This window comes from Manis javanica, chromosome 17 (genome assembly GCF_040802235.1).
Source record: "Manis javanica isolate MJ-LG chromosome 17, MJ_LKY, whole genome shotgun sequence".
Lineage (NCBI taxonomy): Eukaryota > Metazoa > Chordata > Mammalia > Pholidota > Manidae > Manis > Manis javanica.
Genome location: NC_133172.1, coordinates 17,157,755 through 17,175,616, shown reverse-complemented (window position 1 = coordinate 17,175,616; position 17,862 = coordinate 17,157,755). Strand labels below are relative to the sequence as shown.

The 17,862-nt window shown below is 37.5% G+C and overlaps 1 pseudogene; it reads left to right on the top strand.

Moving 5' to 3' along the window:
- The first annotated feature begins 5,107 nt into the window (after positions 1-5,107).
- Positions 5,108-16,982, top strand: LOC108408440 (sec1 family domain-containing protein 1 pseudogene; annotated as a pseudogene).
- The last annotated feature ends 880 nt before the right edge of the window (positions 16,983-17,862 follow it).

Sequence of the window (17,862 nt, the reverse complement as noted above, 5' to 3'; positions counted from 1 at the left end):
TGAGTTTCTTGTCCAGACATGATGTTTGTTTTTGTGTTTTGTTCTTTTGTTCATTCATGGCTTTTGGCTTACTGATTCGTAATATTACTCAAATATATCTTTGAGTAATTCTAATGTTTTACTTGTTATATAGTAGGCATATTTATCTTTCTCCAGAGTTAAAACTCCCAGATATTTTGTGGTTTTAAAGTCTTGTGGCCCTGCATATTGTTAGGCAGATTTTTTTGTTTTGTTTTCTATTGTTTTTGTTTTAAGGTAGATGTGTATCTCCTTTCCATTGCCATCAAATGGTTGACTTATTTTTTAATTTCTGTTTTGTTTTGATACAATATATATTCCTAAATACCTACCATAATATAATTCTTTTAAGGAGCCTTTTCGTCTCTAGCCAGTATCACTCAGGATAAAAATTAAAGGAGCACTTTAAAATATTTCATAATACTTACTAATCCAATCGTATCAGCCTCTTAAATTTGTCAAGCACCTTTAGAAAGAGGAGAAGATCTACAACTATTGCAATGATTATAAACTGATCACTAAACACATTAAGAGGGTTCACAACTCTATTTAATTACCACAGTTTTTAAATGTGGCTTCTTATCAATACTATTATTTTCTCTGTTATTCTTCTCAGTGTTGCCTTACTGGGTTTTGGCAGTTGAACAATCAGTAGACCTTTGATTTTAAGAATGTCAGCTGACTCCAAAAAAGAAATAAGAATAGGAAAGAAAATTAGACAGTCAGAAAGGTAAAGTTGCACATCATTTTTTGCCTCTCATCTCTTCTTCAGGACAGCTGACTCAGTTACACAGTTAATGTGATTACAAGGCTACTGGTTGTTAGATTTTTATAAGAAAATGTACCTATTACATTTAGATACACTTATGATGCCATCATTCATTACACTTTAGTTTTTGTAATTGGTGTCTTTCCCAGAATTTGTGGAATCTAAAAGAGTCTAAATGATCAGCAGTAGTAACTAAGCCATTTTTTTGTTGACTACATTGAGCAGTGTTTTCTTTAAATATTCCTTGTTAGTATTTTATTGAACCTGGAAGTTTTTAAAAATACACAATTGGTAGATATTTCATGTCATACACAATTAGAGAATGGGTCTCTGTTGTTACCATTTTTATATTTGCTATATTTCATATTTTTTTAATTATTCAACTTTATTATAATTTTTAATATTAGTAATAGTTCACTATTTACCAAGCTATTGGTGACCACACTGTTGATTTGCTCTTTGATCTCACTCTGGTTATTCTGAGTTGGAATCATGATGATTAGTTTCCGCCTTGGTGTAATACTCCAGAACCACTTGCCCTACACTTCTTTGCTTGAGCAAATTAAAACAATGGGCTATCTAAACCTTACATGGACTTCAAATTAATAATGTAACAAAATAACCATTTGTCTTGGCACTTAATTCTTAAAATCATAAATGAATAAGTGAAAAATTAATGAATACAACATATCCTTATTATGTCTCCCTTATTTATAATCATAGCTACATTTTGGTGTACACAACATTAACATTTTTCTTTGAGCTTTGTTATGAACTCCTGTCATTTCACTGCTACTGCAATAAAAAATAATGTAGTTACTGTTAACTTTTTGTTACTTCTTTTTGGTGCTTAAATTGAAAAACCTCATTCTTTTTCATTTTCATTTGCCCTTTTATCTTTTCCACATTTTCCTTAGTCTACATTATTTTTTCCAGCCAAAGAGAATGTTGCAGACCTATCATGTTTATTGCTGCTCTAATCCTTGAATTTACCCCAATAAAGGAGTCCTGGTTCAATTTAATACTGAATTCTAACTAACAAATGTAAAAGGAATGAGGAAAATAGGAAATCACTGTAAAAAAGTAATACTTATACACAAAATCAACTGATGGATGCTAAAATTTGGAAGTGAAGGTTTGAAGAAAAATAGAATATTGTAATTTTCTCAATTTGTATCTCTAATTACAAGAAGAAAACATTACATACACCACCTTAACCAAATGATCACCAGTAGAAAGACATTAATATCATATACCACACAAGGTGATGCGCTAAGAAGGGCTTCATCACTTGGGTACTATTTCACCAAAAATATGCATAACTATGATCTAATAATGAAACTGCAGACAAACCCAAAATAAAGGACTTTCTCTAAGATAACTCACCAGGTACTCCTAAAGTCAACAATCTTTCAAGGCCATGAAAGGCAATTGAAGCTGAAAAACTCAAGATTGGAGGAGACTGGGGAAACTTGAAAACTTAATACAACACAGGATTCTGTATTTGCTCTCTAGAACATTAGTGAAGAAAATTTGGTGAAATCCAAGTAAAACTGGTAGTTTAAGTGATAGTATTATACCATTGGTAATATCCTGGTATTGATCATTATAGTATGGTAATATAAAATGTTAATGTTAGGCGAACTAGGAAAAGGGTGTATGGAAACTCTGTATTCTTGCAATTCTTCTGTATATTAAAAAAAATACTGTTTCCAGCTGAAACAGTAATAGAGACTGGATTTATATTGCCTAAAACAACAAAAACACTAGTATTTTCAGATATTGGACATCAGATTGAAATAATGGCAAACAAACTGTAAACAAATAAGGTCTATACACTTGACCCAGCTTAACCCTGAAGGATCATTTCCACATCTCAGCACAGGGAAGGGGAATGCAGAGGGAGCCTTGTGATCCCCCTAAGTTGACAAGATGGTGCTGAGAGTCCAGGGAGGCTGTTATGGCTAGAGTGAGCAAGACAGTGTTGAGCCATATTCTGATCAGGTCGTGGGGGTGAGCAGATCACTTAAGCCCAGCAAAAGAAATGCTTAAGATCACAGGTGATCGATCCTTGGTGCTCACACAGGGCCAGGAATAGTTTGTTCCTATTGGCCAAAGTGGTAACCTCATAATTTAGGATTTATAGGGCACTGGTTGGGTTGCCCAAAGTTACTACCTCAGTAGAGAGAAAGTTAGCACTAGACTAAGGTATCCTAGTCCCCACCTATCAAAACATGAAGTAGATCTTGAAAGGAATAAACTGTTTCCAGGTAACATAATATCCCAGAGTAAAGTTTTATGAGTATATTTATAGAAATGCAGCAGTACCAAATTACATAGAAGATATCTTTCCCAATGGCTGATGGTAAATACAATTTTTGAGGAATGTAAAGCAGGAATACAGGACTATAATAAGGAGAAAAGTCAATAGAAACATCCAGAAATGACAAAAATTGATTTTATATTTGATTTATTAGATTTTGAGTACATCTGTTTTAACTATATTCCACATGTCCAAGAAGGAAGACAAGAGATTGATTGTGTTAAGTATGGATGTAGAAAATACTCAAAAGACCCAGTAAGCTTATAGAGATGAAAAATTATAATACGTGAGTTTTAAAAATACAGTAGATGATCAAAAAGACATATGCACCCCTATGTTTATCGCAGCACTATTTACAATAGCCAAGATATGGAAGCAACCTAAGTGTTCATCAGTAGATGAATGGATAAAGAAGATATGGTACATATACACAATGGAATACTATTCAGCCTTAAGAAAGAGACAAATCCTACCATTTGCAACAACATGGATGGAGCTGGAGGACATTATGCTCAGTGAAATAAGCCAGGTGGAGAAAGACAAATGCCAAATGATTTCCCTCATTTATGGAGTATAACAGTGAAGCAAAACTGAAGGAACAAAATAGCAGCAGACTCAGAGACTCCAAGAATGAACTAGTGGTTACCACAGGGGAGGGGTGTGGGAGGGCGGGTGGGGAGGGAGGGAGAAGGGGACTGAGGGGTATTATGTTTAGTACACATGGTGTGGGGAATCACAGGGAGAACAGTGTAGCACAGAGAAGGCACATAGTGGATCTGTGGTATCTTGCTGCACTGATGGACAGTGACTGCATTGGGTATGGGTGGGGACTTGATAATATGGGTAAATGTAGTAACCACATTGTTTTTTCATGTGAAACCTTCAAAAGAGTGTATATCAATAATACCTTAATTAAAAAATGAAAAAAGATAAAAATACAGTAGATGAGATCAACAGATTAGATACTGCAAAAGAAAACACTAGTAAACTTGAAGACATAGCAATAAAAACTATAGTAATTGAAACAGAAAAACAGCCTATGAAAATAAGTATCAGAGAGTTGTGGGACAACTTAAACTAGGCCAATTATGTGCAATTGGGCTCCCTAGAAGAGAAGAAGAAGAATGAGTGGGGGGCAGAAAAATAATTTGAAGAAATGATTGCCAAGAAATTTCCAAATTTATTGAAAACTATAAACCCACAGATCTAGGAAGTTCAACTTATCCCAAGCACAAGAAACATTATTTAAAAAAATACAATCAACCAAATTGATTAAAATCAGTGATTTTAGAGAGAATCTTAAAAGCAACAAGAAGGGAAGATACTGTACACACAGAAGGACAAAGATTTAAAAAGTGCAAGCTGGATTAAAATATTTTACCCTATTCCTCCCCAATTATTACACTTAAAACCCAGATGGGTAAAAATATAAAACAAACTTTAAAATTGGAAAAGTCAGGAAAAATGAAAACAATTGAAAGTTGGAGAAATGGAACTCAAGGGAAAACAGCCCAGTGATGAGTTCCCTGGAGAACAGTTGGTTTGGTTTGGCTTGGTTTTGGCTTCCTATATATTCCAACCTGAGCACCAGAAAACCTTGCAAATTGGAAATGTCAACAGGTGCAAGAAACTACCAAAAAACTCCACACAATAACAGTAACAAAAAACACCCAAGATGCACTTGCTTTCCCTAGGCAAAGGACTGGAGAATGTTTGGGCCCTGCAGAACAAAACCCTTTTGACAATGGCAAATCTACATTAGCTGAACTCTGCAAACAAGAAAATGCCAGGGTGGATGGTGGGAGTCAAGATGGCTGCAGCTGGGGCAGCCAGTATTCGAGAAACAAACAGTGGCTTTGAAGTGTATGTTGAATTTCAATGTGCCTCATGTCAAAAACAGCACTGGAGAACTAATATGGAAGATACTCATTTATGACAGATTTGGCCAAGATACTGTCTCTCCTCTGTTCTCTTGGAAGGAGCTGAGAGACATGGGAATCACTCTGCATCTACTTTTGCACTCCGATCAAGATACTATTCCAGATGTTCCTGCAGTGTACTTTGTAATGCCAACTGAAGACAATAGTGACAGATTGTGTCAGGATCATCAAAATCAACTTTATGAATCATTATTTAAATTTTATTTATTCTATTTCAAGAAGTAAACTGGAAGGTAACAAATGCAGCATTAGCAGCTAGTGCAGTAACACAAGTAGCCAAGGTTTTTTAATCAATATCTCAGTGTTACTACTTTGGAAGATGATACGTTTGTGTTACATAATCAAAATAAGGAGCTCATTTCATACCGCGCTATTAACAGGCTAAATATCATGGATATGGAAATGGAAACTATTATGGACAGTACTATTAACAGCCTTTCCTGCTTTTTACACCTGGTACTGTTTCTATAATCAAATGTTCAAGAGGAATAGCAGCAGAAATGGTAGCAGTAAAACTAGATAAGAAACTCTGGGAAAATCTAAGAGATGCAAGAAACAGTCCTTTTACAGGTGACACACTTGGAACTGGCCAATTAACTTCCAAAGGCCTCTTTATTGGTCCTTGCTGACAGAAACATAGATTTGGCAACTCCTGTACACCATACTTGGACATATCAAGCATTGGTGCATGATGTACTGGATTTCCACTTAAACAGTTAATTTGAAAGAACCTTCAGGAGTGGAAAGTTCTCCAGCTGGTGCTAGACCAAAGAGAAAAAAAACAAGAAGTCTTATGATTTAACTCCAATTGATCAATTTTGGCAGAAACATAAAGGCAGTCCATTCCCAGAAGTTGCATAATCAGTTCAGAAAGAACTAGAATTGTACAGAGCACAGGAAGCTGGAGTTAAAATGACTTAAAAGCATTGTGGGACTGGAAGGGGAACATGAGGGGGCCATAAATATGCTTCCTGACAACACAGCTAACAGTGTTAGTTCAGCTGTCAGTTCCTTGCCAAAACTTGAAAAAAAACTTACTGATCTCCATGCAGATGTTGCCACCACTGTTTTAGAACTTATAAAGGCAAGAAAACTTAGATGTATATTTTGAATATGAAGAAAAAAATAATGAGCAAAACTGCTCTGGATAAATCTCTTCTAGATATAATATCAGACTTTATGCAGGAACTGCAGAAGATAAAATGAGGCTTTTTCTTATCTACTATATAAGTGCACAGCAAACACCTGAGGCTGAGTTGGAGCAATACAAAAAAGATTTAACTGATACAGGATGCAATCTTAATCCCTTATGATATATCAAACAGTGGAAGGCTTTTGCCACGATGGCCTCAGCTCCTGCCAGTTAATGGCAACACTACCACTAAACCAACAGGTCTCATCACAAGTCATGAATACAGGATCACAGTTTGTGATGGAAGGAGTGAAGAATCTGGTGTTGAAACAGCAAAATCTACCAGTTACCCAGATTTTAGACAATCTCATGAAGTCAAACCCTAAAACTGATGACTACGGATATTTTGATCCCAAAGTGCTGCGGGCAGTGACAGCTCAGTTTTAAGGAACAAAAATCCATTCCAAGAGGTAACTTTTTGTTGGAGATAACTACATCGAGTTTCAAAATCTTGTCGACTAGATAAAAGGGAAATAAGACAAACACATTTTATATGCCTGCAGTGAACTTTTTAATGCTACACAGTTCATAAAACAGGTGTCACAACTTGAATAAAAATAAATCAGAAGAATCTTAATATAAAAATCTACTTGGAACTTGGATAAACGTAAAAAATCAAAAGAGCCAGGTATTTCCTTCTCCATATCAATGTCCTCATGGTGACAGTTAATTTTTAAGGAAATTCTATACTTAACATAATGTGTACTGATTCAAAAAATAAAGTATTTCAGAAAATTTTTTAAAAATGCCAATCTCCCAGACTACCTGCAGGACAGCCAGCAGCAGCACTCTTTTCCTGCCAGTAAGCAGGTGTGGAGGCTTTCTGTGCGTAGCCCAGCCCTGCAGGAAGGGGCAGTGTTCCTCCCCAAGCAGTGGGCTCATGCAGACTGCCATCCTAGTCCAGGAACCATGAAGCAGATCTTAACCTCGCTGGCAGCTGCAAGGGGAGGGCTGGTGAGTATGCTTGGGGCCTCGCCTACCATTGTAACCTGGCACTTCCTAGGGGCTGTTCCTCCCCAGCACTCGCTGGCAGGCACTTGCAGAGGCAGTGTGGGAACAGGTCCTGACTACTACAGTGTAACCTTCACAGAGGCGCTTTCTCCTTTCAGCCAGTGAGGGCTTCCAACACTGTGAGTGTGACCAGAGCCGTGACTAAATTCCAGCTCATCAACAACAGACCAAGATTTACATAGGAACCACAGTATCCTAAGATTATTCCCCAAAGCACCAAGGTACTATCAAAACTTACTCATCCTAGCAAGAACAAGGAATATTCAACTTGAATGAGAAAAGACCATCAAAAAACACCAAGATGACAAGGATTGTGGAAATATTTTAAAGAGTTTTAAAAATACCATCATAAAAATACTTCAATAAGCATAGAATATACCTAAAAACAGAGGTAAAAAATACATGAAACAACAACTGACAATTTAACAATTATTACGAGCCTTCAAACCCACTTTTGATGTCTTGAACAATTAGGAAGATGGTCAACGAGAAAACAGGACTTGAACAATACTAAACCACCTAGATAATAGACATGAATAGAAACTCTGCCCATTAAACAGTGAAATAGCACATTCTTCTCAAGCACATGTAAAACAGTCTCCAGAATAGAACACATCTTGCTATGAAACAAATCTCAATAAATTCAAAGGAATAAAATTATACAAAGTATGTCTTCCAATCACATGACATTAAATTAGAAATCTACAACACATTTGAGAAATTTACAGATATATGGAAATTAACATTCTCCTAATTAACTAAAGGGTCAAAGAAAATATAAATTTGAAAATACTTTGTTTAATGAAAATGAGCCCTATGAGATGCATATAAAAAAGTGTTCATAGAAGTAAATTTATAGCTGTAAATGCCTATATTAAAAAAATCTCAAATCAATAACCTAACCTCATACCTTAAACTAGAGAAAAATAAAAAAACTCAGAGTTAAGAAATAATAATAGATGAGAAACAGAAAAGAAAAAAGAGAATATAAGTGAAACCAAAATTCATTTCTTCAAAAGATCATCAAAATGACCAACATCTGACTAAAATGACTATGAAAATATAAAGGGATGAGGTTCAAATTATAATTCCAGATCAATGCAATAAATTATCACAATAAAGTGAGTCAAATGAATTTCTTGGTTTTCTGGTGCATATAAAACTGATGTTTACATGATACTATATTCTCAAGTGTGCAATAGCATTATGTCTACAAAAACCATGTTCATACCTAATTAAAAAATACCTTACAGCTGAAAAATGCTAGCCATCATCTGAGCTTTCAGTGAGTCTTAATGACTGATCATGGGTCACCGTAACAAATATAACAGTAATGAAACATTTGAAATATTGGGAGAACTACCAAAATGTAGTGACACTAAGTGAGCAAATGCTGTTAGAAAAGTGGCCCTGATAGACTTGGTGACACAAATTTGCACAAACCATTATGAATTGTAAAAAATACACAGGATCTTGGAAGTACCATAAAGCAAAGTGTATGCCTATATTTGAAAGCAGGTAAGTAGGTCTTAAAAGTTCCTCATACAAGAGAAAAGAAAAAAAAGTGTACTATGTGTGATGATGGATGTTAACTTATAATAATTTTGCACTATATATATATCAAATCATTATGTTGTATACCTAATACTAATACAATATAATGTCAATTTAACTCAATAAAAAAAGAGGGAGTTAGTTCTCTCCAGAAACTTTATCTTGAATTTCCAATTTCCAAAAATGTGATAAAATAAATTCCCGTGGTTGAAGTCACCCTGTCTGCAGTATTCTGTGGTGGCTGACTGAGAAGATTAGTACATGCTATACTGAAAGCTATTTTTAGTTACTGTTCTATAAACTATCCCTAATACTTTGCTTGTTTTCCTTTTGTATTATTTTTCCTTCTTAAATGTTTGTGGTACCTCTGTTTCAACAAGAAAATAGCTTTTTCTGTGACATTCAACTAAGTTTTCCCACTTAATCATTTGTCTTGTGAGTTTTTAGCACTCAGATTTCTGCCATGCTTAAAAACTGATTAAACTTTTCTCTTAATGGTTCTAGGTTTTGTGTTAGACTTAAGATTTCCATGTCCTGAGGCTATTAAGATTTTTAATAACATTATTTCTTGAACTTTTATGATCTCATCTTTTATATTTAAATCTCTGATCCGATGTGGAGTAATACATTGGAAATGTTTAGGATCTAATTTTTCTGCGTCTGAATGGTCCGTCACTCAGGTGTATTATAAACCAAGTACTAAATAACTCGTATTTGTGCCACTGATTAAAAATGCCACCTTTATCATATGCAGAGTACTATATTCCCTTCTCTGTTTGGGTTTATTTCTAGACTTTGGTTTCACTGATCCATCTACTCATTTGGAGCATGCTTGCCACCATGCTATTTTAATGCTGCTATATTATATTTAAATAGATGATAAATATACTGACTGACTCTTTTTTCATATTTTCCTGGCTGGTCCATCATATTTACATTTCCACATGAACTTCAGAAACAACCTGTCTTTCATAAAATATGGAATCACATTAAATTTTTATAAATTAAGTTTTTAAGTTTTAGGAGTTTGAGGCTCTCTATCCTGTGCTTTTTTCACATGTTTTCTGATCAGTCCCTTTCTATTCAAGTTCTCTTCATGAGATTATGCTCATGTCTTGTTAATTTTACTCATTACTAATTTATATTTGTGTCCATCATTGCTGGAGTCTTTTAAATTTTTTTCAACTGATCTTCTGTTTGTTTCTTCATATACATGCATATGATATATACCATGTACATTGATTTTGGTGTGTTTATTTTTATACCTAAACAATATGAAGTCTTTTACTTTGTTTAAAATTGCTTTCAGTTTATAAACTGGATATTGAAATAGAACTCATTGTATCAGTTTCTCCTGAGCAACCAAAGGAGGAAAAAAAACAATAGGTGCCAAGTACCCAACATTCCAAAATGAAGTCCAGGATACCCATACAAGTTGTGAAAACAGGCCATAACAATTTTGCTGCCCTCAGTTCAACAGACCTCAAGGGTACGTGTGAAATTGGGTGAGGATGAAGACTGTTTTTGTGAGACAAGACTGTTTTGGAAAGAGTTGTGCCTATGCTGTATATTCTTAGTCCCCAAGGGACAGGAAGTGGATTTTTCCTCCCCAAACCATGCAAGTTGTCCCTATAGACAAGAAAAAACAGCAATTGCAACTAAAATACTAGTACAAAGTATAAACAGGCAACTTACAAATAATTTCAGAAAGCTAACAAGCAAAAAAAGATGCTTAAAATCGCTGGCAGTCAGAGAAAAGCAAATTAATATTACAAAGAGATGATAATATTTTAGGCCTTTGACAGTAACTATGAGAAAGCCACGTAGTGCTGCCTGCATTCATGTACAGAAACGTGTGCTGCTAGTGGAAGTGTGGACATGTACAGAAAGTTTGGCACTACTCAGGCAAGTAAATTCATACCCTATAACCTACATATCATATGGCCCAAGAAATTCTTAAATAGGTCCATAAAGAGATACATAGAAAGATGTTCATTTCATCTCTTATGGTGGTAGGATATTGGAGCTAACCTGAGTGTCCAACCCCTGAAAGAGTCAATAGATGAAATGTGGTTGATGCCCTGATATAAATGTTTAGAGTGACAGATGGATTGTAAAACTGTGATTGGTGAAAGAGCAGGAAAGAATAGGACACTTATTTACATAGATTTAAAACATGCATGTAAAAGTTACAACTTTCTAACAATATATTCAAGTATGAAGATATTTTGAATGGGTGTCTACAGTGGAAGGAGAATGAAAACGGTATGGGAATGAAAAATAAAGTCCTTGCATGAATTAACAATGAATGAGTCTGTTTTACTCAACTCCAGATTGAGAAGGTAATAAAAAAATTATAAACATTTTATTCCCTATGGAATCAAGCATTCGGTGATAACATTACTTCCTCCTTTCAGATTTTTTTTACCACTAAGTTTTTTCTTATTTAACTGCTCTAGCTAGTACCAAAAAAAAAAAAATGTTAACTACTAGTAGTAAAAATAGATATTCTTGTCTCTCTCCTGATATAATGGGAATGCTTCTAGTATTTCCCTATTAACAACTCAACTGATTTTTAAGAATCACAAACCTGTGTTTAATTTTCTTGTGCACTCTCTACTATACCCACTGCACTGCTTAGTCAGACCAGCTAATAATTCCCATTGAAGAGAGTGAATTTCAGGGTATAATCAGTACAGGGATAACATAGTTAAGGAGAAGGAAGTTAGAGCCTCTCAATATAGTCTTTGGGACAAAAAGGACTGGGAAGAACACAATCCATGTCTTAAGGAAATTTAGGTGGAAAGGTAATAGACTCAGTGGCACTGGGGAAGCTGATTCTTACCCTGATTTTCACTTCTGAAAAATGCCAGCAAACACCCAAATGATTTTAATCCCACTCAAAGTACCAGTCCTTATCTTCAGAAAATATTCTTACTAGGCTGCTACCTATCCCTGTACTCTTTAATTTTTACATGTAACATAAAAGGATAGCTCGTGTGATAGTCACTATAAGGGCTCAAACTCAAGACTGGATAATGGATAAGGTGACCAACTTTGGGACAGAAACCATAGGTTTCTGCCATAACATCAGTCTTCTCCCAGGGAAAATGGCCCTGCAGGTACAGTCTGAGTATTTCCTTGGTTTGTCCTTCTGTCAATTCTAATCAGAAACTTCACTGTCATTTTTCATTCTCCTTTCTCTTCCTACATCAAATCCTTCAGTAAATTCTAAGATTTTCTCTAACTGTATCTTAAATCCATTCATCACTATTAACAACTAGTTTGATCCACTGATCTCTTTTCCTTAAATATGACAAATAAAAAAATCTGTCCCAACTTCTTAAATGGCCTTACCTCTAATCTTGTCTACTGTTTTTGTGTTTAAAGTATCCAAAAGAATAGTCTTACTATTCTGACACCCATTTTCAGTGTGTGTGTGTGGAAGTCCCTACACCAACAAATAATTGTCTATGATTCAACTCAATTCTGACAGTATCTACCTGGAGATAGCATTAGAACCCACAAGTTAAGGGCTCAGCCCTGCAAGACAATACACACACGCTTCAGATGATAGTCATAGACCTGTACTTCTGACAACTGGCTATAGATTAGATGTTCCGGTGACTCCCTCCTTTGAGTTCAATTAATTTGCTAGAGGGGCTCTCAAAACTCAGAGACATTTTACTTACTAGATTACTAGTTTATTATAAAAGCTATAACTCAGGAACAACTAGATGAAAGAGACACAGGGCAAGGTATGGAGAAAGGGCATGATCTTCCATGTCCTGAGAGCACCACTCTCCCCAAATCTATGCATGTTCACCAACCCAGCAGCTCTCCAAACCCTGTCCTTTTGGGTTCTTATGGTAGCTTCATTACATAGCGTTAAAAAGAAAATCACAGTTCTAAAACAGTCACTTATGCTAGGCTATACCACCAAACTGGGGTATAAATAACACCTAACCTAATTGCAGTTTCAACCTCCCCCAGAAATGTAGTCTTCACCAGTCTGATCAGCACCAATAAGGTAATGTCACATGGGCCCTCTCAATCCCCTAAAGGAGGATGAGGCAATCCACTTAGTAAGACCCCTTTTTTTCTCTTCAAAGAAAAGTGAACTCTCCTGAAATAATCCTTTTTTGTTTTTTACTTTCTTGCCCTGTATTTAAAACCTATCCCTTTCTGTAGCCCTGTGGAGCTCCCCTCTTGTTAGATGGAGTGCAAGCAGATCCATGAATCATTTAATAAAAGCAGTTAGATCTTTAAAATTTATGTGAATTTTTGTTTAACAATAGTCATGATTGATTAGATCATTGGCTATTGGCAATTGATTCAACCTCCAGCCCTTCTCCCATCCCTAAATGGCTAGGGGAGTGAGGCTGTTAAAACTTCCAACCCTCTAATCACCCTTAACACCCAGCCCCATTTTTGATTATCTAAGGGATTGCCAAACTACCTCATTAGCATAACAAAGACCTTGATAGCACCTTACACAGGAAATTTCAAGGATTTTAGGAGCTCTGTTCAGAGGTGTCACAGACCAAATACACATTTCTTATAAATCACAGCATCACACTTAATAAACTAGTAACTGAACCTTAAAAGTTTAAGGAATTAATTAATCAAAATTAGTAAGCAAGTTCAAGTGCTCAAGAAAAAAATGGTTGTCGGTAGTTCATTAAATATAGAAATATAATGAAGTAACCCTTGAAGAAAACACAAAGAACAATGAGTAACAATGAATGTCTCTCACTCCATATCAAAAGTCCTTCGGTCATGTAATTGTAGATTAATGATAACAAAATGAATTTTTAAAAAAGTCCTTTGGATGCCTAAGAAATACCCAGTTTGAAGAACACTGGCTTATTATATCCCTTGGCACACCACTGCCCTCTAAAGGGAGAGTTAAAAATGGTGGAGTAATCTCAGAGTTAACACAAACCTAAAACATTCTGTGCATGTTTCTTCTGGAAACCAGAAAATAAATAATACTGCTATCATTTATTAAGTACTTACTATTCTTTCATTAATCAGATATTTACTGAGGGTCAACCATGTGCTAGCCATGGAGGTAAATGCTGAAGACTTAACAAAAATCTCTTTCACAAATTTCAGTCTAGTTTCAATGAATATAATTAAAATGCTATTGCACATTTCATTTATCTATTGGTAAATATTTTTTTTACCAGATAACTTTCATACAACATATACAACTTAAAATTCTCTTTTTTTTATTAAGGTATCACTGACATACAATCTTATGAAGGTTTCACATGAGCAACATTGTGGTTACAACATTCACCCGTATTATCAAGTCGCCCCCCCCAACACCCCGTTGCAGTCACTGTCCAGTGTAGTAAGATGCTATAGAGTTATTACGTGTCTTCTCCATGCTATACTGCCTTCCCCATGATCTGCCTACATTATGTGTGCTAATTATAATGCCCTTTAATACCCTTTTCCTTCACTCCCCCACCCCTCCCGTTTGGTAACCACTAGTCCCTTGGAGTCTGTGAGTCTGTTGCTGTTTTGTTCCGTCAGTTTTGCTTTGTTGTTATACTCCACAGATGAGTGAAATCATTTGGTACTTATCTTTTTCTGCCTGGCTTATTTCACTGAGCCTAACTTCTAACTCCATCCATGTTGTTGCAAATGGTAGAATTTGTTTTCTTATGGCTGAATCACATTCCATTGTGTATAGGTACCACATCTTTATCCATTCATCTGTTGATGGACACTTAGGTTGCCTCCATATTTTGGCTATTGTATATAGTGCTATGATAAACATAGGGGTGCCTATGTCTTTTTGAATCAGGGATCTTGTTCTCTTCTAATAAATTCCTAGGAGTGGAATTACTGAGTCAATGGTATTTCTATTTTTAGTATTTTGAGGAACCTCCATATTGCTTTCCACAATGGTTGAACTAATTTACATTCCCAACAGTGTAGGAGGGTTCCCCTTTCTCTGCATCCTCACCAGCATTTGTTGTTCCTAGTCTTTTTGATGTTCTCCATACTAACTGGTATGAGGTGATATCTCATTGTGGTTTTAATTTGCATTTCTCTGATATCTAGCAATGTGGAGCATCGTTTTATGTGCCTGTTGGCTATCTGAATTTCTTCTTTGGAGAAGTGTGTGTTCAGATCCTCCAACCACTTTAAAAATCTTCTAATTTCATTGAATGCAGTAATGTAAATTCTCATACCCATCCTTTCCTAATTAACATATGATTATAAGATGACTGCTCTACCTGCAGCACCATATCCACATTCCAGGCAGGCAGGAAGAGGGCCAAAAGAATACATGCCCACTGAGGCTGCCCTATTACCATCCCTACACATTAACAAATTGTCTAAAAAGGCCAATCTAAAACTTGTTTACATCTCTAAGGTAAGCTAGAACACAGTTTTAATTTTTTCCTTTATTTCAGCTGGGCAGTGTCCCTTTAAACAAAATCAGGATTTTTATAGCAATCGAAAAGGTGAGAGGACAAGCACTGCCTGCTTGTAATCTCACATGGCCCCCTCCTTTGGGTGGTATGCTAAGTATATGGTATGTTGATGGCCTGGGATGGCCAAAACCAGGCCCACCCTTTCTATGGAAATATCTTATTGGAATGCAGACCCCTCTGACAAAGGTTTCATTCCTTGGGATGCTGGTCCTACTGTGAGGGGCTGAAGCAGTTTCAGACATAAATTAGGACACAAAGCTCTCTGTAAAGTTAGCCCCAGACCCAAGTCACTTACCAACTTCTGAGAAACTAAAGGAAAAGATATAAATTGCATGAGAAACAGGATGTTCAACTAACTCCACCCTATTTTTTCTGTACATTGCTTTGTTAGAGACCAGCAGTATCACACGTTTCCTGCAGCGGGTGGGCAAGACAGAATGCTTAAGCCCCCTGAGCATTAAACAAGGAATATAGCTTACTGAATTTAGGCGAAGGCGGAAAAGTTGCAAAAACTAAGCAGGATGCGGTAAAAATGCTAAAAGGATGTTGTGACAGGGGCTTGGGGCTGCACTTGGAGAGCTTGCTCCTTGGCAGATGCCAGCCGGCTAAATAAAGGCTCCCTTTTTATAATCTACTTTTCTGTGAGGACCTGTTTCCTAACTCCTGCTCCAGCATGCCCGATCAGAGACCCGTAACACTACAAGAATGATTACCTCTGAAAGGAAAGGAGCGGCACACAGCAGCAATTCACCAGAGAATTCCGCTTTATTAGGGAAAGGTGCTGGGTTATATAGGAGGGGGCATGAATTGATTGAGGTGTCACTTCTACGGGGCTGGTGGCTATTAGCTAGGTGCAGGGATTGGGAGAGGGGCGAGAGGTGATTGGGCTTCAGGTGGCGCCGGTGGGAACTGAGGACCCCGAAGAAGCTGGAAGTTTGCCATCTTACTGGTGGGGGCCCTTCATTCCCCCCCTTTCTCCTCTATGGGGTTGTGGACGTTGCTTTCTCTCTGGCTGCTTCCTGCTGAACAGGGGCGGAGAAGGGAGTGAGGGCTTGAGGATTGGGAGGAAAGGGTTATAGGACTCCCCGCAGTAAGGACGAGTAGATGTGAACTTCTTCAGGTTTGGAAATCAATGAAGGTTCCCTGTAACCATAGGTCGAGGACCTGTTGATTCCAATGGTGCCAAGAGGATATGGGTGTCAGGAGCCAGGCGTCTGCGGCCATTATTTCCAGGAACAGTTTCCAGTGGAGAGAGGGGTCCATCTCCGCATGTGGTGAGGAGGTCACGTGAGGGTGAGGGATCTTCTGTGGCCAGAGCTGGTAGTTCCTGAGTAAAAGCTGGTTGAAAGCTTGATTAGAGATTTTTCTGACTTGGGATTTGATGAACTTTATTATACAGGGTAAGAAGAGACAGGCGAGAAGAATGATTATTATGGGTCCTGCAATGGGTGGGCTAGAGCCTGGTGAGGAGGGGGTTTGTTAGTATTGAAGAGAATGGGTTGGAATTGGAAGCAAGAGTGGAGGCTGGAGGCAAGGTCAGTGAGTTTGATAATGTCAGTTTCTACAATGCCGGATTCATTGACGTAATAGCAGCACTCTTCCCGGAGGAAGACGCAGGTGCCGCCCTTCTCGGCTGTAAGCAGATCTAGGGCCCGCCGGTTTTGAAGGGTGACCTTAGCTAGCTAAGTGACCTGTCTTTGGAGAGAGGCCAGGGAATCAGCAGTGGATGTCAGGGCTCCCTCAAGTTTGGCGTTGCGATCTCTAACTGCCCATAGAGAGTGACCCAAGGCTTATCCCGAAAACCCTGCCCCAATGGCTGAGGTGATCAAGGAGCTACTGACCATGATGGGAAGGAAAGGAACTCTTTTTGTGCGCGAGAGCAAGGGAGGTTGGAGCTCAAGAAATTCTGCCATGCTGTAAAGTGTAAACTGTGGGATTAGGGTGACGAGAATGCAGAGTGTATTGGAGTTGAGAGGCACTGAGTTGAAAAGACTGCCATTACACTAAAAGAAGTGTCCCGGTTGCATAAAAGTCTTAGAGCTGGAGGTAGGGGTGTAGATAGAGAGGCAGTGAAGTGCGCTGGAGGGGGGTGGAGTCGGGCCTACACAGTGGTGGATGGTGAGATTATCTGCGTATTCTGGTTCTCATAGGGGTATGTCTGCCAGGGGGCAGAGGGGTTGTCTTTCTGCATGGAAGGAGTAGTTGGAAATATCAAGGAGCACGGCGGCCAGCAGTGGGCACTGTAGTGATGCACACAAGAACCAATTGGCGGTGTTAAGGGTGTGGTAGAGAAAGATGGTGGTGTCCTGAATGAGCTGTAATGAAGAGTAGGAGAAATGGGAAGAGGGGCGGGGATAAGAAAATGAAGAGGTGCCGTGAAGAGTTTGGATAATGACTTTTTCGGAATGTCTGCTATCTGATGCAACTTGAGAGATCTGGGAATGAGAGGGAACATACTTTTGAGAGATATGAAGGGTACCGTGGGGGGTTGAGGACCCCCTGTAGTAAACTGAGGCTGTGATTCCGGCAGCCCATCGAGAGTCCCAGGGATCTGGGATTGATAAGGAGAATGAGCCGTTGTGATATTTCATGAAACGGTT